General features: G+C 42.3%; 1 long non-coding RNA gene across 1 annotated transcript in view; it reads left to right on the forward strand.

Annotated features, from left to right (window-relative positions):
- The first annotated feature begins 900 nt into the window (after positions 1–900).
- LOC125638395 (uncharacterized) overlaps positions 901–27,931 on the forward strand; it is a 52,653-nt gene continuing 25,622 nt past the window's right edge. The window contains exons 1-3 of the long non-coding RNA XR_007357209.2: positions 901–1,044; positions 17,221–17,448; positions 20,902–21,113. This is a non-coding gene — a long non-coding RNA (uncharacterized LOC125638395). The remainder of the gene's footprint in view (positions 1,045–17,220; positions 17,449–20,901; positions 21,114–27,931) is intronic.

The raw sequence follows: 27,931 nt of genomic DNA on the forward strand, positions 1-27,931 counted from the left end.
CCATTTATCATTAAAAATAGGCCCAGCCAGCATGTTCTTTTGCGTACAAGGAAGCCTGGCTCTTCAGTTGTGATTTGTAATCCCCCTGCTTATTCCAGGTTGAAAAGTGCACTGGGTCTATGTCAAAACTGTGGATAAATGGACAATAATAGTTACAGGCTTTCCCTAAATGTTGCTTGTTAGTTGCTTATATTTTTGGATGACCCCCAGATGCAGGGAGTAGAGGGTGACAGTGTATTTGGAGAGAGCACTGAGAGGAAGGCTGATGGAAGTATATATGAGAAGTGGGGATGTATGGGGGAGATTGGTCGTGGGATTACCTATATGAGTTTCTCCCTTTAACCCAATAGGAAACTTTAAGATGTAGGACTGTTTTTGCTGTGATAGGACTTTCCAGAAGGAGGCGGAAGGGAGCATATCAGGATGGGTACGATGTGATTGCGTTCCCTGGGCTCCAGGCCCAGCTCCCTCGGTGTTGTGTACAATAAATTAAACTTGTGTAATAAATCCGGGTGTTACAGTTTGCATCATTTCAATCATTCCCTACTGCACGTAGCACTGAAACACTCCTGACCCACTTCAATGGGCTGACAGCCGGTTCCTCTGCAGCTCTGGCCAAGATGGCCCATGTGGCCACCAGTAGCCTGAAATGTGTTTTCTCTCTCATCACTGATAGAACTGATAGAAGTCAGAGTAGTTGTAACTTTTATTTTATCTTTTTAGTGGAGGAATAACCTATACCATCAGCTCCCCAGCCTATGTCAATCCAATAAAAGCAATTAGTTTCCCTACAGCAGATAGCCTGCTCAATATTTGGCAGCTGCCTTAGAGCATATCCTTGGAGCAGATGGCTGCTAGTCTGCCAAACAAGATATAAATTAGATTTCCAGATGACTGAATGATGGTGACAGCAAAGCTACCATTCATCCTAACTCCTTCTCTATTACACATCCGGTTAGTCCCTAACGGCACAAGTCCTAGCAGTGAGTGCAAGTGACCGGGGCAGAAGAGGGGAAGGAGGAGGGGCAATGCTGTGAGAAGGAGGTATGTGTTGATAGAAACATTTTGCTCTTTGTAAACATTTGGTTTATGATGATTGCTGAATCTGTTTCCTACTTGAGTGAATTGCCAGGGATGAGGTAGTATGAAGGAAATTAGCACAATAGATCAATGGTCTATCTAGCCTGATAATCCTGACTCTGACAATGTCCATTGCTAAATGCATCAGAGTGAGGCATAGATCCCATAATGCTGGTCAATAATTGTGCATTTTATATCATGGGGGAAGATTTATTCCTGTTTTGGTTAATGACCAGTTTTGCTCCAATGCCAGCAGAATTGTGTGTGTTTTTAGGGAAGGGCAGATTATGGAACTACTCCCTGGCTGGTCAAGGGGGGGCTGAGGAGCAGCCTGATGATCAGCTCTCTCTTCTATAAATCAATTTCTGCATTTCAAAAAGTCATTTGAACATGGTTGTTTCTAACCTGTCAAAGATGGAGTGCTTTTTGACAGCTAAGCACAAGGGCTAGGCAAAGTGGTTTGGCCTCATTTCAGCCCCACTCAAAACATCATCGGTTTGAGACTTCACCTTGAACTCAAACACTGATGGGTTCAGGTTCGGTTTAGAAGTGAGTATACTTTTTTTAAAAAAAGTGTTGGTGGAGGGGAAAAAAAAGAAAAATCCAATGAAAAAATAAAGTGATCTATAAGCACAGATGGGAAGGGAGGACAAAAACAATAGAAAAATAAATCCAGTGACAGTGAGACAAATTGGACTCTGAGTTAAAGTCATGTTTTTCCATTGACGTTCATGGGGCTGTATCAGTGAAGTTAAGAGAATCTTTTTGCCCAGTATGGAAACAAGGGCCCAGAGCCACAGCTGATATGAACAGGTGCATCTCGACTGAAGTCAATGAAACTATGCTGATTTACGCCAGCTGAGAATGTGACCCAAGAACATTCACTTGTGCCAGCCTAGCTTTAGGGAGAATTCTTTTATTTCATGTTCACATCACTGGCTTCTCTTTAGCTAGAAAAACATGTTCTTCCTTAAAAATGGATTTAAATTACAAGAAAGAAAGGTTTGTAAACTCATACTAGTTTAGTGAACCCATTTGTTTGACAGGTCTGCATATTCGCCTCTCCCAAAGGTTCACCCATTCCTACTAAGTGTATCTATAAATATAAAGCTGCAAACGCAGCTGTGTTCGAGTTACTGGGTGGCAAAAAAGTTTTAAAAGCTTAAAAATGGCTTGTCCATCTCCATCGCCCATTAAAAAACATTCCCTTGCAAGTTGTTCTCTTGTCTAAGACTTACCATGAGAAATTTCAAGCCAAGAGGAGTGTTTAGAAGAAAGTTAGGAGTGATGGGGCTTAAAAATGTGGTTCTACTCTGAAAAGTGACTAAAATGGCATTGAGGGTTCCATGTTCACTGTTTCTCAATGGCTTCCAAATCAAATGTGCTTAGTTTATAAGTAAAATGATGGGGTTTTCCCCTAAATGCCTCTTCTGAAAACCAAGTTCTTTCATTCATGTGCATTATTGCCAGTCATAAAGATTTATCAGCCCAGATTAGACCCATTGGCCTAGGGGAAAAAGGTGTCTTGTGTAGCATGTGTTAGCTAACATATGCTGATTAAGGATATGTCTACACTGCAGTTATGGGGTGCGATTCCAACTTGTGCAGACATACCCAAACTAGCTTTAATCCACCTCGGTCAGCAGTGAAGCTGTGGTAGCACGTGTGAGGAATTATCCAGGGTGCTGGGTGGGCTTGTACAGCCTGTTCTGAAGCGTGCGCTGCCCCAGCTTCACTGCTCTGGTTCCCAAACTAGCTTTAATTTCTACACAAGCTGCAATCACACCCCATGACTGCAGTGTACCCTAGCATGTTAAAATCCTAACGTAGACAAAGCAAGTTATCATTTTCACATGTTAACTGCTTGCGGTAAACCCTCGGATCCCTAGGGTTAAATCCTACCAGATATCATGTGTTAAAATAGAAATACCATCCACACTAAGATTCTTACAGGAGTTCACTAACATATGTTGAAACCCACCTTTGTTCCTAGTGTAGGCAAGGCCAGTGATGCCTTTGTAACCCCATTTCCTCGAGTGGGGTTCCACAGAATAAACTTTTATGGTGGTGATGTACAAAAAAGAATAGACTCCGCTCACTCCTCTTAGCCGTGTTGGTTCAGCATTGCTAACAGGAGTAAAAAACAATAAAAGCCTGTTTTTTTCCACTTAAGTAAGCAGCCATGGGTATGAATTTGTAAAGAGAGCAGCTATCTGTGTATGTGCCCTCCATCTTTGTAAACCTAAGCACCTTACAAACGTTAATGGATTTATTTTTACAACAAATTTGTCAGATATGGAAATATTATTTCCATTTTTCAGATGAGAAATTGAGGTACAAGGAGAGAAGAGACATTCCCAAGGTCACATATGAAGTCTGTATCGGAGCTAGGAGCTGTACTCAGACTTCCAGAGTCCCAGGCCAGTGCTTTAGAATAATTGGTAAAATTAAGTATTCTTATTTTCTATAGCACCTTTTATCCTAAAAGACCTTAAAGTTTTTCACAAGCAATGTACTACATATACATCACCAAAGAAATGCAGCCATCTCTGGGGCTTCAGAGCAGCTGCCATGTACCAGGGCACACTACAGGGGGGATAGAAGCTTTTGGACAAAGACACCGAACTAGACTGCTTCTCTTAGGCTCTTTAATATCTTCACAAGAACTTGTTTTTCACTGTTTCATTTGAAAGACATTCCCCACCACCACCACAGCAAACTGCAGGGGACTCAATTTACCCATCTTGGAAGTGTGCAGAGTTAAAGTTTGTCAAAGATGTGAAGCTATGGTTCTAGGAACTTATGCATTTAAAATGCAAAACTTAGACCAGTTTGGGGACTGATTCAAAGCCCTAGGTATTTTTATTCCATCCTGGATTATATGAGTACCAGAACCATTTCATTTATGTCTACACTGGAGTAAAGAAGGAGTAAATTCCAGCTTGAGGAGACATACCCATGCTAATTTGATTAAAGCTAGTGGAGGCATATCTCCTCACGCTGTAATTTACACTTTCTAGCTCTAGTGTAGTCATATTCTAAGTCTACCTCAGACCAGAGCTGGTGCCCAATGCTGTGTAGGAATCTATAATATAAAGTTGCCAGGGACTGGCTGGCACAGGTTTTGTCACATATTTTTGTCACACTCTCCATTGCCATGAACCTCAATGTCAGTCATCAAGTGGTCTGAATCTTGTATTTCTTTGAAACACAGCTGGGGGAGAAGCAGCAGCAGTGAGTTCTTGAGCAGAGATGGGTTGGATGCTGGGGTCAGTCTTGGGTGTTTTCATGGCTCATAAATCAGAGTTGTATTGTTCATCTATCGCTTGAGTTCCCTTATCCCCCAGAGCAGATTCTTTATGTCACTGCTCAACTTATCTCCTATTTTCCCCCCAGAACTTTTATTCATTAACACCCTTATTAGAATCGTCCCTGATGGACTGATTTCAGTCAACATATTAATGTCTACTTCAGTCAGTTCCCTGCCTACTTTAATTTCTCCCCTACTTTAATTGATTATTACCTCCTTCTCCTCTCTTTCTCCCTCTTTTTGCTGGTGTAGGCCTTTCAGAGGAGGTTTTGCAACTTAATAAGGTCAGATGGAGTTCTGTTGATCATGTTAATATTGTTTCCTTTCCCTAGTGAATTGCAATCTCTTCCCTGAACTAGCAGAGAGAACAAGAATCTTCATGTTTTGGATTAAAGTAAAAATAGCCCAGTAGCTCAAAGGAAGGAACTATCTATTTACAAGTGTTATGTTTACGTTGTTTTGATAGGGCGCAAGAGAAAGGAAAGATCTCAAGGACACCACAGCAGAAGTTTATCCTCAAAATCAAAGTATAAATGGATTAAAGGTGTTTATTATCTAACATTTTTATAGTACTTTCATCCTCAGAGATACCAAATCACTTTACCAATGCTGTATATTAGAGACAGAAAATTTTAAGAACCAGTTACGACTGTCAATAGATAACAGTTAAATTAAAACATCAAAATGTTATTGTTATAAAAGAAGACAAATCTTTGAAATCCAGATGTAAGGTTACAAACAAGTGTTTGAAAGTCAGGAAACTAAAAACCAAGATTCCATAAATAAGTGTACCTCTGACCATCTATGCCTGTCCACCACCTACTTATCTTCTGGCCCAATTAGGGTGACCAGACAGCAAGTGTGAAAAATCGGGACGGGGGTGGGGAGTAATAGGAGCCTATATAAGAAAAAGACCCAAAAATCAGGACTGTCCCTATAAAATCAGGACATCTGGTCACCCGAGGTGCAATATAAGTTGTATCAGGAAATTCCAGTAAGTGTACATTTTGGAGGGTTAATAATATAGATAGAACTTCCTGACTAATAATATAATTGTGCCTAGAGACAGTATTAATTCTAACTTGTATATGAAGGGATAACAGGAGAGAGACTGATGTTAGTATCATGGTTCCCAGGATAACTGCACCTCTGACCCCTTTGTGGCTTCCTTGAGTGCACCCCAAACAGGTTTCAGGCCTGTCATCTTTCTCAGGACAGGCGGGGCTGGCCCACAACATTTTGGCACCTGAGGCGGAGAGCTCAAATGACGCCCCCATGCCCCCTCACTTGGGCCAAAACTTTGAAAGGTCTCAATTCTGCCTTCTTCCTGTTCTACTCCTCTCATGGTACTGCTCTGCTACCTGCCCCAGTAAAGGAGAACTAACAACTTAAAATGCTTTGTTCAAAAATTTTAAGTAACACTTAACTTTCAAATGCCTGAACAGCAAATGTAACTTTTCTTGTCTGCATAGTAAACTCTGGCATTTTTATCTGTTTGAATAATCAAAGTGGTGCTTTACATGCCTTCTTAGTTGCAAAGATTTGAACTGCTTCCTGAAGGTCCACAGTCTGGGCCATCTCATGCTCACTTCTATCACAGCATTGGGCAGCAGCTCTGGTCTGAGGTAGACTTAGAGTATGCCTAAACTAGAGCTAGAGGTGTAAATTACAGTGTGAGGTTCCTCTGCCAACTTCTGTGCACTCTTCAGAACATTTTGAAATCCCTCATTTGACCGGTAAGACTGTAGGTATGACTCTGCTTTCTCTAGTTGTTCCATTGCTCCAGATAGATCAAGGTCAACACCTTGGCGTCTCTTGTTTACAACATTTACTCCAAACAGTATGTCATGCCACAACACTAAGCCACACAGAAATTTGAAGTTATGTATGTTTCTGGTAATTCCCTCTGCCACTGTTCTCCCACAAACAGTTCCTGTCATAGCATTATCCTCCATAATGGCAACTATGGCACTATCTATCTTCCCAATTTGGTGTTTGATAGGCTTTATTGCCTTCACTCGACTTTCCCATTGTGTGGCACTTAGTGTTTTCAGTGTCAGAGAGGATGTTCCCAGATATTGCTTCAAAATTTGCCATCGATGAGCTGATGTAGAGAAAAATACATAGATGCTTTGAATTACATTAAAAAAATCAGCAGCATCACTAGAAGCTGATGCTGCATCACTGACCACCAAGTTCAATGAATGAGAACTGCATGGGACAAAAAAAGCTTGAGGGTTTAACTCTCGGATCCGTGTCTGCACTCCTCGGTTCTTTCCTCTCATGTTGGCACCATTATCATAGCCCTGATCTCTCATGTCAGCTATCGCAATTCCCATATCTTCCAGCTTTTTAAGAAGCACATTTGTCATACCAGCTCCTGTAGAATCATCAATGCCAATAAATTCTAGAAGATGCTCTCTGACAGTCACCATTGCAGGGATGTTTGCACTAGGTTCTCTTGTTGTTACAAAACACACCATTAAAGTCATTTGTTCCATATGGCTGATGTCAGGTGTGCAGTTCAGACTAACAGAGGAATATCTTGCTGACTTCAGATCTGCCACAATCTGCTGTTTGACTTTTGTTGCCAGTAACTGTATGATCTCATTTTGAATTGTTTTTCCAAGGTAGTGGTGTGTGTACATTTCTTGGGTGGTGACTCTTCTTAGATGCTCCTAGAGTACAGCATCAAACTCAGCCATCAGCTCCATAATTTTAAGGAAGTTTCCATTGTTTGGCACATACAGCTGATCCGAAGTACCACACAGTGCTAGGTTTTGGGTAGCAAGCACTCTCACAATGGCAATGAGCCTTTTCAGAGCATTTTGCCAGTAAAGAGACTCTGACGCAATCTTCTCTTGATGCTGATCGTCTATGGTGCCCTTTAACCTTAGTCTCATCTCAAGCTCTTTCCACCTATGGAATGCTCTCTGGTGATTTGCTGCCTTCTCATGGCATGCCAGATTTCTAGCCAGATTTTCCAGTCCTTTGTTCCTGTAGAACCCAATGTGGCTGGAACATTAGACTGGAAGAGTTTGCAACAAAAACAGTACGCAGCATTCTGGGTTTTTGAGTACATAAGCCATGGTCTCTCTACTTTGTCACCATTGGGGATTTCACGCCAGTAATGTGTTGAATGGACACTTCTATTTTCATTGTCTTTGGGGAACATGAAGTTTTTCACTTGCTGTGGCCCGTGCAGTACAAGGAAGTCCCTCAGGCAACTGCTCAAGTGGGTCCACAGTCCTGGATCATCTAGACTTAAGGAACTAAACTCAGCAGCAGCTGTTTCTTGTGCCTCCACCACACTCTTCTCTGTTCTACACTTTTCTTCAGGAATGTGCACGGTTAGATCCATTTGAGATGGAGATATGGATGCTGCAGTAGTTGCCAGGTCACTAACTGGAAGATCAGGGATCTTCTCACCACTCACATCCTCACTGGGGCCGGAAGGCTCCCCATGAATATTTGTGTCTATATATCTCAGGAGAGCTCCTTCCTGCTTAGATAGAAAAGCTTCCTTTGCTTTTTTTCTTTTTCTGAATGCTGCCCCAGAGGGGCGTTTTCTTTTTCACTCATGACTGCTGTTCTGTGCCAGCTATAGTGGCTCTCAACACTCAATTGAAGAGGACAAATAAGCAGGCTGGTAGCAGGGCCTGACTGAGGGAAGATATCAGCGTCTTAAGGGCCTAACCGGCTCCTACTACTTCAGTTGACTGCCTGTTCTCCTCAAGTGGGTTCAGGGAAGCAGCAGGAAACAGGAAGCTCCCTGAGAAGCTGGTGTTAATCAGTCCAGGCTCCTGGGGGTTCTAGAGAGGTACATAAGAGGCTCCTCCTCCTCTCTCTCCCTGCAGCTCTTGCTGCTTTCTGTTATTCCCTCTCACCTTTTCTCCTGGCTGCCTGTTATGTCTCTTGTGCCCTCCTTCCTCCAGCACAGCACTCCACCATCTCTGTGCACCTAGAGCAGAGAGAATACATACGCACCAGCAGCGGACACAATTTTCTACACTCTGAGTCCTAGTGGCATCTGCCCCCCGAGTCTGACACCTGGTAAGGCCAGCCCTGAGGACAGGAATCAATGTTCCTCTCCTTCCAGACTGGGGATTTAGACTACAATTCCTCTTGCAATTCACTGTAATCACCTTAGTAAGTCTGAGTTTAGTACAGCCCCTGTTGTCCTGCTATTTCCCAGGAGGTATGACAGGGCTAACTAGTGAGCAGCCAGCCTTCATAAAATGAAGTATTTATTTAGAACAAAAGCATTACAGAGAAAACATATCTTGAAAAACAACAAACAGCTAATATGCATGCCTGTCTTACCAAGAGTCACCCATCTTCCACATGGAGACCCTGGCAGGTTTAAATCCTTCCATTACAGTAGTGCTTAAAGGCCCCGATCTCATGTTAGATGTTGCTGTTGCCCTTATTCTAAAATGAAAGTAATTCAGAAAAAAAAAATCTCCCTATCTGAGATCAGCCTAAGGAGGCTTCATTACTTGAAGGCTTGTGAGTCTTGCAAAAGAAATCAGCTCAGGATTTCCCCATGCAAAATGTGTAGAAAATAAAGCCTTCCTGCCCTGTGTCAAGTTAGTTAGGAACTCTTGACACTAGAACAACTCCAGCTTTGCTGGTATTCCTTGTTCTAAATTCTAATGCAAGTATTTACAATGTAAATGAAATGCCCTTACTTTCCCTGGATGTATTTAACTAACCACTAAGAGTTTTTTTACGGTAGTTGAATGTAATTTTTGTCATGTCCACATTCTCATCTGTATCTAGGAATCTTAATTGAAATTATGAAGCTTCCAGAATGCACTAGTCTGCACTCTGGCTGGGGGGAGAAGCAGACTCTCCAGTCATGGGGCTCCAAGGGAATAGATAGTGTTTAATCACTTCTAATTGCACAGAATCACTGCCTTGCAGCTTTTATCTGAGATTGTCACTCTTCAAAGTTAAATCTAAATACAACCCCCCCCCCCCAAAAAAAAACACCCCACACCCACACTCTACTTAGAGCTTCAGGCACCCTGAGTATTTGGCTTTGAATACTAACTAATCATTACAAGCAAGCAGCTTTTATTATAAATGGTCATTTCTATTCAGTGCCCAAATCTCAGGAATTTGTAGTTTCAGGGTTAACCTTTGGAGACAAAAGACCAGGATCTGTATATGTAATTGTTGTTTGGTTGGGGGACCACCAAGTAGAAGCCCAGGTATTGCTGGAAATGATGTTGGTGATTCAGAAGGTGGCAGTTGTCTTCTGGAGTAGAACTGACTCAGTGCTTAAGCATTATGTTGAGTAGGGTGTATGCTACTAGAGGTGCCATCTTTTGGATGAGATGTAAAATCAAGGATCTGACTTCTTGTCATTAGGACAGATTCCACAGTACTTTGTCCAAGAGCAGAAGTTTTACCCCAAATCTTCAAAATAAATTCCAGTTTGGGTCATTACATTTGCCAATCTACTTTCTTCTACAGTTTCACTTATGTGTCTTCATCATGCTAAGGTTCACAAATCCATTATAATGAATACTTGAGCCTGCTTGCAGCTTGTGGGCAGAATCAGTTGCTGGCAGCAGGGGAATCTCCTTGCCCTGAAGTTCCCTCCAGTTTTCTCTGCTTCCCCAGTGGCCAGCAGCTCAGCTTGGCCTCCTTGAGCAGGGCTTTTCTGAAATTAATTCCAAACTTGATTTCAGATTTCTGATGAACAGTTTGGCTCAATAACATGTCAGTATAATGCCCAGCTGTTTCCAAGGACTCTATTTGCCCTTTGTGGAGATTTTCCCCTTAGCTCCACTTGCTCTTATGTGATGTTTGCACTGGCTGGTGCCCCTGCAGGCTTCAAGGAGAAAGCCAGGCCAAGAAAAGCCAGAGGCATAAGGAAATGTCTGTGTCTCCGGCTCATCCCCTTATTGAGGGATCACATGGTGGAGCTCAGCCAGCTCTGTGGGCATAGTGCAGCTCCCCACCAAGCTGGGTGCCATCACATTGGCCCCCATCTGCTAGGCAGGAATGAAGTGTCTCTCCAGAGGCAACCTCACCCTCACTCTTTTCCATGAGGGAAGTGAGGTCCAAAGGGCAGTGCAACAAATGGAAGGCTGAAGAATGTGGAAAGGGGCCTTTGGGCCCAACTCTTTGTGTGGAGATGAACACTAAGATTTACAGTGAAGAAGTTAAAGTAAGCAGGATGGAATCTGTACTCAGAAATGTTCTCACTCATTACAAATCAGTTTGGTGGGCTGGTGATTGACCTCTTTGACTCTGGAAACAGCAATGGATTGTCCTGTGTCCTCTCCAGGTGTCAAAAGTGAATGACTTCTCGCAAATTGGTCAGTGTCTCTGCTATTGCCTTCCCACCTCTTCCATTGCTCCCTCAGAACATACAAAAGGTAGGAAGGATAGAGCAGCAGTGATTCTGTTTGTGCCATTCTGTCTGAAAAGGCATGATTAACCTAGCTTTGGTCCTTCCAATGTCTCAAATTCATCCACTCGTTTATTTAAGCTCATTTCCATTATAAGCTGCTTGGCCTGTGTGTTATGATGGCAAGCACGGGGGTCAATAAGACCTGTTTTGACATCCCTGCCCCCAAAAGTCTTATTAAAAAACCCTCCTCCTCCTTTCCACATCTTGAAATTTTGCATGTGTGGTCTGAAGACAGAATTTGGGGGGAAACTTTTGAGCTGACTCACACAAAGTGTTGCTGAAATATACGAATTTGGAATATGAAGGATGCTTAGCATTTCAGTTGATCTAACTTCTTTACTGTGTATTAAAGCCATATGTGTTTTATTCAGTAATCCAGGATGAAATGTAGTGCAACGAACTATTTCTGATTTCAGGTGCAAAATTATGGAGTTATTCACTGTATAATTTTGAACCTCTAAATGTTCCATCAAATCTGACATAAACTTAGCCAACGGGTGTAGCATAGTTTAGAAGTTCCTCTGGAATAAGGCTCATCAGAGTTTGTAAATTGTCAGTTGAACTGCTCAGATTCACATTGGTTACAAAGTCTGCTGGAGCAGTTTTATAAATCCCATCAACCAAAACACTCCAATTCAAGTGCAGGTTTCTAGGGAGGAGGGTATAAGTTGGCTGTTATCCTGTAAGTAATTTGGAAGAGTCATGTCTTTTTTTACTTGTCAGTAAAACACTGTGTAGCTGTGTGGCACTATATAAAAAATATACATGACCCAGATGAGGAGAAGCAGGCCTTATCTGTAATATTTTTGTAACATCAATATCACTCTTCCCTTTTTCCACCCACCCATTGACCAGTTATTCTGTATTCTAGCATCTTGTTTCCTTTTACAATTCAGGTTATTTTTTCTATCTTTCCAGTATAGGAAACTTAACTTCAAAAGAGGTATCGCTGTATTAATATAAAATCCTCATAGTGGAGGATTCAAACTTATATTTTCATATGCTCAGGTAATAAAAATGGATAACAATGAATTAATGAAAACAATAAACAAAAATCTTTCCTATAATGATAAGATGCAGAACAAGTTTCTGCTAGACATGTACTAGAATTCTTTGAGGGGGTCAACAAGCATGTGGACCAAGGAGATCCAGTGGATATAGTGTACTTAGATTTTCAGAAAGCCTTTCACAAGGTCCCTCACCAAAGGCTCTTACACAAAGTAAGCTGCCACAGAATAAGGGGGAAGGTGCTCTCATGGATTGGTAACTGGTTAAAAGACAGGAAACAAAGGGTAAGTATGAATGGTCAGTTTTCAGAATGGAGAGAGGTAGATAGTGTTTTCCCCCAGGGGTCTGTTCTGGGACCAGTCCTATTCAACATTCATAAACGATCTGGAAAAAGGGGTAAACAGTGAGGTGGCAAAATTTGCAGATGATACAAAATTACTAAAGATAGTTAAGACCCAGGCAGACTGCAAAGAGCTACAAAGGGATCTCTCAAAATTGGGTGACGGGGCAACAAAATGGCAGATGAAATTTAATGTTGATAAATACAAAGTAATGCACATTGGAAAGCATAATCCCAACTATACATATAAAATGATGGGGTCTAAATTAGCTGTTACCACTCAAGAAAGAGATCTTGGAGTCACTGTGGATAGTTCTCTGAAAACATCCACTCAGTGTGCAGTGGCAGTCAAAAAAGCAAACAGAATGCTGGGAATAATTAAGAAAGGGATAGATAATAGGACAGAAAATATCGTGTTGCCTCTATATAAATCCGTGGTATGCCCACATCTTGAATACTGTGTGAAGATGTGGTCGCCCCATCTCAAAAAAGATACATTGGAATTGGAAAAGGTTCAGAAAAGGGCAACAAAAATGATTAGGGGTATGGAACGGCTTCCGTATGAGGAAAGATTAATAAAACCGGGAATTTTCAGCTTGGAAAAGAGATGGCTAAGGGGAGATATGATTGAGGTCTATAAAATCATGACCGGTGTAGAGAAAGTAGATAAGGAAGTGTTACTTACTCCTTCTCATAACACAAAAACCAGGGGTCACCAAATGAAATTAATAGGCAGCAGGTTTTAAACAAACAAAAGGAAGTATTTCTTCACACAACACACAATCAACATGTGGAACTCTTTGTCAGAAGATGTTCTGAAGTCCAAGACTATAACAAGGTCCAAAAAAGAACTAGATAAGTTCATGGAGGATAGTTCCATCAATGGCTATTAGACAGGATGGGCAGGGATGGAGTCCCTAGCCTCTGTTTGCTAGAAGCTGGGAATGGGCAGCAGGGAATAGATCACTTGATGATTACCTGTTCTGTTCATTCCCTCTGGGGCACCTGGCACTGGCCACTGTCGGAAGACAGGATAGTGGGCTAGATGGACCTTTGGTCTGACCCAGTAGGGTCATTCTTATGTAGAAAAGGAATGTGTTTCCCTAAACTTTCAACTCTTAAAAATGTAAGGTTAATCATGAAAACTGTTACAGCTTTAATTATGATATCAAAGACACAGTGTTAATTATCTTAAAGTTGTTGTGCTAAATACTACTTTTGGGATCAAGATTCACACAGCCCAGTAATAAATATTAACTGAAGCAAAACCAAAGTTTATACAATTTTGCTTCAAGGAATAGCTAATAAATTCTGATGTGGCCTGAAAAAAGGAAAGAGAATATACACTGTATACATTCAATTGCAAAAATGAAAGCATTCAAATTGCATATTCATTATTTATATAAAATTTTATGAAGGGTGTATCATATTCAGGTTTTTAAGGGACAAACATGCTCCTTCTGTAAAAGTAACTTCCCATTGTGAGTGGAACTGTGTGTCAAAAATTCACACTTCTGGCAAAACTGATGAAAAACCAGGGGAGGCAGAGTGTCATAGTTAGAACAGGGCCAGGGAGTCAGTATTTGTGGAGTCTATTTCTGTCTCTCCCACAGACATACTGTGTGACCATAGGCAAGTTTCTTAAGTTCCCTTGATCATCTTCGCCATCTGTAAACTGGGATGAATAATATTTAGTTACTTCCGAGGGTGCTTTGAAGATTATTTCAACCACATGTATGTACAAAGCAGAAGGCAGGCCATTAACCAGTATGTATTAATTGGGTTTCAATGGATACAACAGGTGCAGGCAGAACAGGTGGGAGTAAATGTGCCCGCAGCTAAAAATATGTCCCATGGGAATATAGATTAATTCAAGAGCTATAGTCTTCTTATTTACAAAAGAACAACTGTTTTGCTTTCGCAGGATTTAGTTGTGTCAAAGAATCAAAATAAATCTAGTAAATAGTTCTGAAATAAGCATTACTCCAAATTATGCTTTAGAGAGTGTGTTTCTCAATCTTTTGCCAGAAATACCTCCTGCACTTTATTCAACCACTGTTTGGGGATTTTCTACGTAACTGTAAACCTCTGGGCACAGGTCGCAGCTTTAAATAATGGCTTTGCAAGTGTGAGGAGTGGAAGAGCCATGCTATAGTGTGAGTGCCTGGAAAAATCCCTCTAATTCAGTGGTCCCCAAACTGTGGGGCGTGCCCCTTAGGGGGGCACAGAGGAATGTTTTTGGGGGGTGTCAGCCCCGAGAGGGGGCGGGAAGGGAGCACCACCCAGCCCCGCTCTGCCTCCAGCTCCATTCCAGCCCATCCTTGGCCTCAACTCCACCCCTGGCCTTGGCTCCTGGCCCCCAGTTCCAGGCTCCACTCTCAGCCCTGACTCCCAATCGTGGCCCCAGCCCCAGCTCTGGACCAAGGCTCCTGGTGGGGAGGGCACGGACAGATTCCATGACTGGTAAAGGGGATGCAACAGAAAAAGTTTGGGGAACACTGCTCTAGTTGAATCCACAGAGACTCAAGACACCAGGGTAAGGCTAGGTAACTGAATGGCTCCTATATCCTGTTATCCATGGTCCTTTCTGGATTCTTGAGAAGCTCATGCTGGAACAGCACCTTTGCCACCCTTTGATGGGGTGCTTCCCTTCCATTTGCTCTTTTCCACTGGCTGACACAGAAGGGGGACAGGGGCCATAGATCCACCTTTGGCCCATTTTTCCTTGCCCTTTGGCAAGACTAGCACAGTGGCAGCCAACAGTCTGGAGCAGTCCACATATGGACTTCAGCTGTAGGGTATTTTTCCCCTGAGCAGCGGTCAGTGAGGGAAGTTTCCTTGTATCCTCTCTGCTCCCTTGTGTGCACAGGGAGGGCCAGACACAATCCATTTCAGTAACACTGGGGATTTGAATCAGTTCTGAAAATGTGAGAGTTCTTTGATGATAAGAAGTATTCAAGAAAACCTTCAAAATCCTCATTGTTAAACATGTTCCTGGTTAGAATTGAATTATATTAATCATGAAACATGCATTTTACCTACTAAACAGCATCATCTGATGGACAATCAAAGCACTTGGGAAATTTTGGACCCTCGAATAAATGTATGAATTTGGAAATGGGCAGATATCAGTTAGATCTTGTCCACAGTTCCCCATCTGCTAATGTTCTTTAGGATGAGATGATGGGAGTGTGGCGTATCAGTGGAACACTGAATATTTTTTAGGTAATTCTGTTCCCATTTAATATTACAACATCCATGGCTCTTTGCAGATAAATATTTGTCTTGTCAAACCACCACCAGCGGGCAGCCTCTAAGTCTTATTTAAAAAATAAATGACAAAAAATTAATTTTTGGTGAACTACAAAGAAATAAACACATTGATATTGTGCCCACTTCTCTAAGGACTGTAAACATACAATATAAACTATCATGCATTAAAATTTCTCATATCTGGATTGTGTACATGTGGAGGGAACCAAATTCCAGGCATACAACATACTTGCTATAGCCGTTACAGCATGCCGCAGTCGGAAGCAATTCCCAGTTGCATGTGTTTCCTGCCAATCGTGTTATTAAAAAGTTAAGGAATGTGGAGATCAAGATTAGATCTTTCATTCACACGAGAAATTACAAAATTGAAGTACTTGTGTAATCTATTCATAATTAAAAAGAAAAATACTGGTACCTTGACTTCAACAGTTATTATACAGAGATGTCAGTAGGGGCTGATAATTCTCCATTGAAAGGCTGAACAAAATCTGCTTGTTATGACTAAAGGCTAAGAGATTTTAAAAGGAATCAGTATTTTCAGTGTCCTCTCCTCCACAGCCATGAAGAGCCCCAGATGTAGTGGAACTGGTGTCACTTGTATGGGAATAAGATTTGTAGGACCCACATAGAGCCCTGGCATCCATCTCTGAAAGAGAGCCCTGTGCATCCTCATGTTGGTGATAGGGCAGGAGGAGCATCATTACATCTGACAGCATAGATGCCATCTGGTTAACTGCCACAGAAAGAAGCCATTTTGCTGAAATCCAGAACAGTTTGGTTCATGGTAGAAAAACTCATGCAGCAAAATGGAAGAGATTTTCTATTGAAGCAGCACAATGGCACCTGTCTCCCTTGGAAGCCCCTGTTTCTGTTGTTCTGGACTATCTACTTACCACTACAACATTTTGAACTATCTATCTATAAAGGTACATTTGCAGTGATATCTGCACATCATCCTGTTTGGGGTCATTCCATATTTTCCCAGCTGACAGTTACTAGATTCCTCAAGGGCCTTGTTAATATGTTTCCCTGGTCTGGGAGCTCCCTCCTTCCTAGGTCCTCAAAATAGTATGAATCGGCCTCATAGGATTCCCTTGTGAGGGCCTAATAACCTGTTCTTTATGTCACCTGTCCATGAAGACTGCCTTTTTGATAGCCATAACATCAGCTTAGAGAGAAGGGGAAATTCAGACCCTCATGGCTGGTCCACCAAATGTTCTATTCAATAAACACAAAGTTACTGTTAGGTTTCACCCCAAGTTCTTGCCTAAAACTCTCTGATTTTAATTTAAATTAGCTGATTCACCTGCAGGTTCCCCAATCCCTACTCAACCCGGGGGGCAGGGGGAAGGACCCAGACTGCACACCCCTGATGTAATCACAGCTCTTTCATACCACAGTACCTGGAAAGGACAAGACCCTGCTGGAGCTCCTAGGGCTCAACTATCCTTTATGGCTTCTTCAAGAATCATCCTTATTTCAGAAATTTGCAGGACAGCTACATTTGGATCAGTCCACATTTTCACCCAGCACTATTCCTTAGCTGAGGCCACAGGATCTAACATTTACTTGGCAAAGCTGGCTTGCAATCCTTGTTTAAATAGGACTCCTAGCATCACCTCCAGATTATGAAGTCACTGCTTGCCACTCACCAGAAGTGGAATCCAGGTGGACATTCACTTGAAGAAGAAAAATGGTTACTTACCCTACAGTAATAATGGTTCTTCAAGGTGTACTGTCCACATGTATTCTATGACATGTTCTCATTCCCTCCTGCTACAGAGTACAAACCACCTGGATTTTGTACTGGTGAAGAAACTGAGGGATGATTGGGCCCCCTCTGCCCTTTATATCCCTCAATCGGGGAGCAGAAGAGCATCTAGTGTGAAGATACAACCTCAATGGATACTGCTAGCCAAAATAATGTGATCTTGTGCACATGGGATGCATGCACACCAGAAGCAGAATCCATGTAAACAATACATCTTGAAGAATCACAGCTACTATAAGGTAAGTAACTATTCTTTCTCTTCCCCTCCCTGCTCACTTCTCTCCTGCCTTCTATTCTTGTCCTGTTTACCACCACTTTTTGCTCCTTGCCCACTGTGGATATTTTCTTCCAGCTGCCAGTCCACCTTTTTCTCATTAGCTTCCATGCAAAGGTAGGATCCATTACCTGCAATTGTTAAGTAGACCATGTGGAGAGCATGAAGCATTAGAGATCGGGGTGCTTCTGGTAGAGAGTGGGAGGGGAGATTAAGGACGTGTTTCAGCAAGCATTTAGCATTGGCACACCTTCCTTTTTAATGAAACCACCTCCAGATTAGTGCTTCCTTCCTGATCTGCCTTCTAAACCCTAGAAACAACCAGTTTGTGTTATCAGACTAGAATCTAGAGAGTTATCTAATGGTTAAAGTGATAGAAAGGCATAGGAAAGAGAGGGCAGTATGAAAAATGGATAAGAGAAAGTTAAATAAAGTGGCCAATACACGTGCTAGGAGCATCTGGGACAATGTCACTGAATTGGAAATGTGTGTTCATGTGTGTAGCAACAAGACAAGTGAGTGATAACTGGAGTGACAGAGATTGGTAAAAACAAGAGGAGTGGAGGTGCGGGTAAAGAAAAATTCAACACATAGAAATGAGATGAACATTTTGATTGCTACAGTAGAATTTATTTCGTCTGAGGTGAAAGATAGAGAAAAAAAGTGACTCTTTAGATGGGGCTTGAGACCTACTGAAAAACCTAAGAAGGACGGCAAGAAATATTTTAGATTAGCTGAACTAGAGGCTACATCAGCTACGGCCTCTTCCATGATTTCTCTGGCTGTTTTTGGTGGTAGCTGGGGAGCAGCTGCAAAGAAAGTTTTATGTGAGAATCTCTGGGCATATTATTTTTATTCATTGACTGGGGAAGTGTGAAATGACAGCTATGGGCTTAGAGCTATGGAGAAGGTTAACGTTTCGTAAACAGATGCTAGGGAACATTTCGTATTCAGACTACGAAGAAATGTTTTTGCTACAGCAGCTGATCCCCATGTCCAGAATTAGTAACATACTGTCAGGGGCTCTCTCTGGCTATGTCTACACTGCACACCACTGGCGGCAGCATGTAGGGTACGCGTAGTTCCATGCCTCATTGAAAAGCTGGTTGCATCCAAGCTGTGATGTTAGCTACATGTGGCAGTGAAAGGCTCTGGCGGGTGGGTGGGGAGTAGTGGGGAAAGGCTCCAACGGCAGGGAGCTGCTGGAGCCTTTCCCCATTACGTCTGCCCACCAGAGTTTTTCCCCACTGCTGGAGTATGTCCCCTGTAAAACGGAAAGTCACCCTGCAGTGGGAGCTGCCTGAGCCTTTTCATGCTGTCTCTCTCTGAGGTAGGGAAAGGTTCAGGCAGCTCTCTGAAGGGGTGAAAGGCTCCCTGCAGTGGGAGCTGCCTGAGCCTTTTCATGCTGTCTTTCTCTGAGGTGGGGAAAGGTTCAGGCAGCTCTCTGCAGGGGTGAAAGGCTCCCTGCAGTGGCGAGATGCTGGAGTTTTTCCCCACTTCCTCACCCTGCCCAGAGCCTTTCCCCACAGGTGAAGCATTTCCCTGAGTCAGTGTAGACAGGGAGGCACTGCTTGCATGTATGGAGAACTGTGTAGGTTGCATGTCCTAAAGGTTCAGTTGTATCTTTACATGCTTAATTAATGCCTCACCATCTACACTGCTATTTATATCCATGGTAGGGGAGCATGCAATGTATGTATTCCCTGCACTGCCATAAGGAATGTCCATTGTAGACATACCCTCTGAGTGGGCAAGATACTTTCTCTGCACATGCAGAAAACACTTATCCCATGTTATGTTACCTGAGAGGGGAACACTTTCTTAATAAGGGGCATAGGTTTATGTGAGGAGCTTGCCTGATGCAGCATCTGTAAGGGCCCATAGGTCTAGAACCCAGGCCTGCAAAGCAACTGACATCTTCATGCTGCTATCCAGCAGCAGCTATGACCAGCTTGTTCTCCACTGCCCATGGTCCTGCCTCAAAGAGTCTGTCAGGCAGCAGCTGCATGGCTCCTCATTGGCTCAAGGAGGTGCTCCTGCCTCAAGGAGTCTGTCAGGCAGCAACCGCATGGCTCCTCATTGGCTCCCTACCCTACATAAATCCAACAGTCATTCCAGGAAGTGTCCAGAGAGCAGCGTGGATCTCCTGTAACTGCCATGATCAGTCCTTCTCCCTGCTCCTGAACTCCCAGCTTTGACCTCAGCTTGATTTGGATTTTGCTTCCTGACCCGGTCCCTAAAACCTGACTTGGGACTCTGACCCTTGGAATCAACCATATCCTGGAACCTGACTACGAACTCTTCCGTTACTCCCAACTTCAAGTTTGACCCTGGCCTGAGTCTTGGTCATGACTTTCCTTGTGAGGACAGTCATAGAAAAAGGGGTAAACAGTGAGGTGGCAAAATATGCAGGTGACACAAAATGACTAAAGATCGTTAAGACCCAGGCAGGCTGCAAAGAGCTACAGAGGGATCTCTCAAAACTGTGGGACTGGGCAACAAAATGGCAGATGAAATTTAATGTTGATAAATGCAAAGTAATGCACATTGGAAAGCATAATCCCAACTATGCATATAAAATGATGGGGTTTAAATTAGTTCTTACCACCCAAGAAAGATCTTGGAGCCATTGTGAATAGTTCTCTGAAAACATCTACTCAATGTGCAGAGGCAGTCAAAAAAGCAAACAGTATGCTGGGAATAATTAAGAAAGGGATAGATAATAGGACAGAAAATATCATGTTGCCTCTCTATAAATCCACGGTACGCCCACATCTTGAATATTGTGTGAAGATGTGGTCGCCCCATCTCAAAACAGATATATTGGAATTGGAAAAGGTTCAGAAAAGGGCAACAAAAATGATTAGGGGTATGGAACGGCTTCCATATGAGGAGAGATTAATAAAACTGGGACTTTTCAGCTTGGAAAAGAGTTGGCTAAGGAGAGATATGATTGAGATCTATAAAATCATGACTGGTGTAGAGAAAGTAGATAAGGAAGTGCTGTTTACTACTTCTCATAACACAAGAACTAGGGGTCACCAAATGAAATTAATAGGCAGGTTTAAAACAAATAAAAGGAAGTATTTCTTCACACAACACACAGTCAACCCGTGGAACTCCTTGCCAGAGGATGTTGTGAAGGCCAAGACCATAACAGGGTTAAAAAAAAAAAACTAGATAAATTAATGGAGGATAGGTCCATCAGTGGCTATTAGCCAGGCTGGGCAGGAATCGTGTCTCTAGCTTCTGTTTGCCAGAAACTGGGAATGAGCGTCAGGGGATGGATCACTTGATGTTTAGTGATCTTTTCTGTTCATTCCCTGGCCACTGTCGGAAGACAGGCTAGTGGGCTAGATGGACCTTTGGTCTGACCCAGTAGGGCCATTCTTATGTTCTTATTCGTTCTTGTGTGCAGGGCTGTGACGGGTTGTACAAACGCCTCACTGGACAGCAAAGAGTTGAAGAGCAGCTCTGGCCTCACAAGGTTCCGCCTGTACTGCGTGTACTCCACTTGGAGGTGGGGTTAAAAAGGGAGCAGGCTAGCTCAGTTGGGGGTGAACAAGGGAGAGAGAAGGACCCACTCTGGGAGCTCCGGAGGACACAGCCAGACCGGGAGCAGGAGTGTCGGTGAGCCACAGCTCTTACAGGCTGGAGACAGGTAGACAACCCATGAGCTAGTGCTTGCTGGGGCAAACTGCAGCTTGCCGCAGGAAAGGTGGAGCTAGGAAGTAACCTAGGGAGCTGCCTTGAGGCAACCCAGGGTAAATGGCGTGGGACAGGCCTCGCAGGGCCCTGGGTTGGAACCTGGTGGCGTGGGCGGGCCTGGGTTCCCCTACACTTCCTATTACAACCCCCTAGGCCAGGTGACTACCTGAGACTGAGACCCCCTAGGTGGGGTACACTGGACCCTTTCACAAGGGCCAACACATCTGTGTGCTGGCCAAGGCTTGAATCTAACCCATCCAATAGTATTAGAATATCATTAACACCTGATGATTGGTGTGAAAATTGACTAAGCTGCCAGTTTCTAGCAAATAATATAATCTGTAGAAGCTACAATGCTTTACAGACAGCAGTTTGAACCTCACAACATCCCTGTGAAGTAGGCAAGTGTAAATAAATTATGCCCACTTTGTAGATGGGAAGATTAAGGCAGAGAGATTACATGCTAGCCAAAACTGGGGTTAGAAGTTAGTTGTGCCTAGTTTTTAGCCAGGTGCTAAATTCCATGGACCGTACTTCCATCATAAAACCAGTAGTACCGTTGGCACTGGCTGGCCTTCATGTTGGCAGCCTTTGCAGACTGAGAAGACCCTGAAGACTAAACTTTCTTCTGTGCTGAGAGACGGTCTCTGGAGTGCTAGGATGTGGAAAAATGTTGTACCTGTTTGAAGGACAATAAGTAAAGGATTTCAATTTCCAAGGCTGTCAATCCCTCTCTTTTCACTAGTGCTAAAATTCAGTAGATCAGGTTTTTTTTAATTTCTACTTTTTGTTCCCCTTCTTTCTCATTATTTTTTTTCTTAAAAAAATGAAAGAAGAACTCCCTTTGGGATTACCAAGTGTCTGAATCCCTTCCAGATTAATGGTTTCTGTTTAAATAAACTCCCCCCTTTTTCATTAAAATCATTGTGCTCTTGTTAATTAAAACCAACCCTTGGAGTATAATAATGATTACAAACCTGAGCATCTGCTCAGCATACTGAGCTAGGACACCTACTATAGGTCAGAGTGCTGGCAGTAGGAGATTTCAAGTCCTGGATGCTATACAGAGCTTTTAATTATAGATTAAATACGCTTTTAAATCTTCTGAAATTAGGAAACCAAAACATATTGATTTCCAGGCACAATTTAGTAACCATTTTATGGTAACTTGTGTGAAATAGGAGATAACTGGTTTGCTGAGGTCTCATTTTTCTCTCACTCTGAGATATCATGCTTCAAAGAACTTAAACCAAATCTGAAACTGAATATAAAATCATGCAGTCAGATCACCGTGAAAGGAGAAAATTTATTTTGTTAATTAATAATAAATAATAATAATAATTAATAATAGATGCTACTGTCATACAAATAATTTTCCTCCACTGAAATCTTTGTTATTTTATAGCTAAAACTGCCTGTGAAAACCCAGCTATGCAATCCTTGAAAAACAATGAAATGTCTTGGTAAAGCAACCTTATTTAATATAGCTTAACCCACACTCCTCACATTAATCAGGAGTGTTAACAGACTCCACACTGCCACACAAAACTCTGTTCCACTTTTAGCATGTGTGGAAACACAGTGCACATCTTAAAATCCTGTAAATCATGGTCCAACACAAAACCATAATGCTGACCTCAGCAATATTACCACATATTTACTACAGACATATGATATGTGCACTGGTTAGGTGTAAGATGAGTAGTATGTAGGGGGTAAGTAAGAGGCCAGGGTTAAGGTTTTATGTTGGAACAAAAGGTTTTTTGTACAGAATCATTTTTCTGACCTCACATTCATTTACATCTACTCAGGCTATCCCAACCCATTGTGAACCTGGCTGGTCCCTGCCCTGGCCCACTTAAAGTATGTCTACACATGTTTCATTGCTGTGTAGATTTCTGGGGTTGGGTTGGAGCCTGAGCTCTGGGACCCTCCCATCTCCCAGGATCCTAGAGCCCAAACTCCAGCCTGAGCCCAGAAGTCTACATAGCAATGAAACAGCCCTGCAGCCTAAGCCCGAGTCGGCTGGTATGGGGCAGCTACAGGTTTTTCTTTGCTGTGTAAATATACCCTTAGAGTATATCAATACTGCAATCACAGGGCGTAATTGCAGCTCATATAGACATACCAAAGCTAGCTTTAATCTAGTTAGCTTGGGTACTGGAGCTGCGAAGCTATGGCAACACATGCCTCAGTGTGGGCTAGCTGCCAGAGTAATTACCCAGGGTTTCAGATGGGCTTACGCATTTGTTATTATCTGTGTTAACACTGGAGTCTTAGTCAATAATTCCAGCTCAGGTAATTACATTCTGCCTCCCTAACTTCCCAGTGATATTCTGGGCTGGAGAATATACCATAGAAATAACGTATAGGGCAACCCAGCAGTATTTGTGTGTGTTTGAATAGTCCGGGAGAGTCAATGAGATGAGGCAAATAAGAACTTTTGTTCTGCATCCATCCCACCTCCTTCAGGTCTTTTGCACTGAGGACAGATACAGCAGACATAATCCTGAGAGTTGCTAAAGACCTGCAACTTCTATTGACTTTGAGAGTTGTGGGTGTTCAGAACCTCTCATAATTAGGCCATTTGTGAGGAGCCACTGGATTTCTTGTTTCTTGCTTTTCCAGACTTCTGTCCGTTTTTCCTTGCCACCATAGTTACCAATGAAATCTCAAAACCGGGGCCCACCCTGGCTGAATTTGGGATTAGTTTTACGGCCATTCACAGATACTCTTGGCACTTGATTGATGGTCTGACAGAATCCTGAATAATATTTTTAAGATTGTAATGTGTTATTAGAAATAACCCTCACCACTAATTATTATGCATAATAATCCATTCTGTTAGTCACACAGGTAAGAATTTGTTTTAAATGTATGATTGTCTTCACAGTGACACAAGAACAACAGGCATAGTCAGACCAACAGAAGATACAGCCCAGAAGCAGTGTTTAAGCCAAGACAAGTGGTTCTGGTTTATAATGGGTTCCTGTTGTATTTGTTGCAAAGACAGGACCAATATCCTGCATCGACAACAAAATAGGTCCAGTTGTGCTCTCACTTACATCAGTACAAATAAGGAATAACGCCATTGAAACCAATGGATTTAAACTGGACTAAAAATGTTGTGAGTGAGATACGAATTACGTCCACAGAATATTCTAATGTTACAGAATCATGTTGATCTCACATATAACTGAGATCCAGCACTAGAACTGCATGGGGCTGGATGTTATTGGGTTACAGGGGTTTGTGGGACTGGGAATGCTTTTTCTGACTATAATCTGTTTGGAATTGCAACACTCTAGTTTCATTTTCAAAGAAATCCAAACCCAAAAGCAAAATTGAGCTGAAACTGCCATGTTTTACCTGGTTTCACATAAAAACTGCACAAAACCATTGGAGTTGATATGAAGCCATGAACTGGCCTAAGGATTTCTGGAATCTGACCACAGATTTATTCTTCAATATTCAAAAGGGTCAACCTAAGTTTAAACTGTGACAAAAGTAGGCTAAATTCATAACAAAACTCCAAAGTAGTTTAATTTCACATCTTTGTGCTTCACTGTGTCTTAGGTTCCACATAACCTAGTCCTACACTATAACTGTAGAGCAAGACCCCAGTGACAATACTGTGATCTCAACCTCCCTCAAACACTGAGGAATTTCAGATTAGATTTCACAGGTTGAATCCATCTCCATTATGACCCTTGCTGAATGTTCAGAGAATGTATCCGAACATTATGGTTTGGGCCTATCTCTGCTTACTGTATATAATAGAGATTGTCTTGAATCAAACATGTGTTTCTAAATTACCTTGGTCATTTGGGGGGGTTAAAATGAAAAATCCAACCGTAGATCCAAACTTTGAAAATGGCTCTTATGCTATGCAAGGATGAACCAAAATGCTTGATTCAAAATCTCCCAAAACATAGGGGCACAGTTTGAAATCTGTATCCAGTCTTTGTAGTTTGAATCCAATTCCAGCATATGTTAATTTCAAATTTCTTTTCCAAAGATCGAATTGAGACTTAGTGTAAATTAATGCAATTTTACTAAATAAAAAAAAATTGGCCTTCACTTACATCACATCTGATTTGACCCAAAGCAGCTAGAAAGAAAAATCCTTTAATATAGCTCCTTAATATTCCAAATTTTGCAGGGGAAAACTTTCACTGGTGGAAGGCAAATTAGATATAATTGGCAGGTTGCAATTAAGCACTTTCACTTTCTTGCTCAAGTGAAATTAATAAAATGCTTTTCCATTTACTGCTGGCATTTAATAGCTTTCCTGGAATTCCCCCAGTGATTCTGCAATGTGTTCCTTTCAACTACACAGGCTTCATGATATGCTTTGTTATTTAAACAATCTGATAATGGTAAAAGGAGCATATTTAATTAAGTTCTTGTTTATCATAAAGCTAATGGACTTAGACTAATGATCAGCCAAACCAAGGTCTGCTTTTTTTTTTCAATTTAACAACTCATCCATTTTCTTAAAAAGTTAAACAGTAAAATATTGCCTATACACAGCTAATATAAATATCGTTCTTCCAGTCTTCTTCCTAAACCATACCTCTCAGGTAATTTGAGATAGTTAATGACGCTACCCTAACAAGGCAGGATTGTTCCCTAAGGTATATTCTCCAGCACCCTATCAAATTGAATTTTAAATGACTCACTTGATAACGTTTCTTCCATGTCCCTTGGGAGACTCTTCCACAGTCGAATAGAAACCACAGCTAGGAAATGTTTCCCGATATAAAGCCTAAATTCTTCTCTTTGTCAGTTTCATCCCATTACTTCTAGTAATCCCCTTAGTCCATCTAATTCTTCTCCTCCTTAGCATTTTCAATCTTCATATGTTCAAGGTTATCATCCTCATTAAGTCATCCCCTCATTTACCTACTGTCTCTCACCATCAACCCTTCTAGTCTCCCACTTTTCTCACCCCTTCCTCATTTAGTTGCTCTTGCAACCATCTGCCTAGAATCACCCAGACATCCCATCACCCCATCTCATGCCAACCTGGTCATTGACACTTAGTTCCACCACATTCCTCACTCACTTAGAATCTGATTCTCCATTGCCCTGAGCCTTTTGTAATCATTTACACCACTGCAGAGTGAGTTCTAAGTGGGTGCAAAATTCTACCAAATCAAATTGGTACCCACTTTGCACTGGTGTAAATGGCTACACAAGGTGAAGAACAATTGAGAATCAGGCTCTTAATATCTCATTTTCTGCAGATGTTTCTGCCAGGTTCAGAGGAACTTTTCTCCCTCTCCCCACAGCAGGGCCTTCTCCCCTGGCCCCTTCCTGGAGGCCAGATGTTCTCCTTCCCCAGGCTGGCAACCCAGAAAGAGGGTTGGCCTTTCCTTTCACCTCTGCCTATTGAGGAGTCAGGGGCACCATAGGACACAGGCCCTGCAGCAGTCAGCACAAGCCTCTCTATGTGTCTCCTCTCCCCTAGGGTTAGGACATTCCTCATGCTGTATAAAACATGGGGAAACCCAGGTTTAAAAGACACATGTACATATTGGAGCCTGTAGTGGAGGAGTCACGCAGACACCTTCTGGTACTGCAGCTACTGGAAACTGCAGGCAGGAACTTCTCAGATTCTGCAGCTTTTCTGGGCTCTCTGGAAAGCCAGCACTTGGGACAATGTTCCTACTTGCTCCCCTCCCCATCTTTGCTCATGGTGGAGGCCCTATCTCCTGGGGAGGAGGCTAAATGGTATGAAGATGTCAAATGATCCCTTCTAATACATTGTCTCAGAGCATACTGAATTCACATTTGGATTTTCGCAGAGAGGACCAGTGGACATGTGTGATGGAGTATCTGGTCCTTCTCCTGGGATAGGTTCTTCCTGAAGGGGTTACCTTCTCCTGCCCCATTTAGGGTTGCTACCTTTGAAAATAAATAAATATATAACACAAACTATAAAGGAGAGGAGAGAGGCAGACAGGGCCTGATGTGAGTCAAGTGGGGGTCCATCGAGAGCTCCACAAAACAAGGACCCTGGGATTGTTTAATAGATTCACAGATTTTTAAGGCCAGAAGGGACCACTGTGATCATCTATTCTAACCTGTTGCATAACACAGGCTATAGAATTTTACCAGTGATTCCTGCATCACACCTATAGCCTTCAGTTGAGTTAGAGAAGATCTTTTAGGAAGACATTTAGTCTATCTAGAGACTTCAAGTGATGGAAAATCTACCACAGTTCTAAGTTGTTCCAATGCCTACCTACCTTCCCTATTAATTATAAGCGCCTGATTTCTAGTCTTAATTTGTCTAGCTTCAACTTCCAGCTGTTGGATCTTGTTGTGCATTTGTCTGCTAAAGTAAAGGGTGCTATAATATCAGAAATCTTCTCCCCCTGTAAGCACTTACGGACTATTTCAGCTCTAGCAGGGGAAGAACTTGGTTAGTGCCAGAATTTTCACAAGCATATGTAGGTGCAAATAGCTTGATGTATGGCCCAAATGCAGTGGAATGCAGGTTTGAGCATTCAGGGCATTTGGGGAAAATATTGTTAGTCATGATCAAATCATCCAAGTGCTGCAGAAGCTGTAGGTGGTTGTATGTCCCAAGAAGGCGGCTCCACCGGTATGGTTAAGGGGGTGGCCACTCATTCATGATTGCACCAAAGTACTCAGTAGCTTCCATGTACTAAACCAGATGCTGATGCTGCCTCAGAGGCATGACCAAATTAAGAGGTGTAAGTTAAATCACC

This window comes from Caretta caretta, chromosome 6 (assembly GCF_965140235.1).
Source record: "Caretta caretta isolate rCarCar2 chromosome 6, rCarCar1.hap1, whole genome shotgun sequence".
Taxonomy (NCBI): Eukaryota; Metazoa; Chordata; order Testudines; family Cheloniidae; genus Caretta; species Caretta caretta.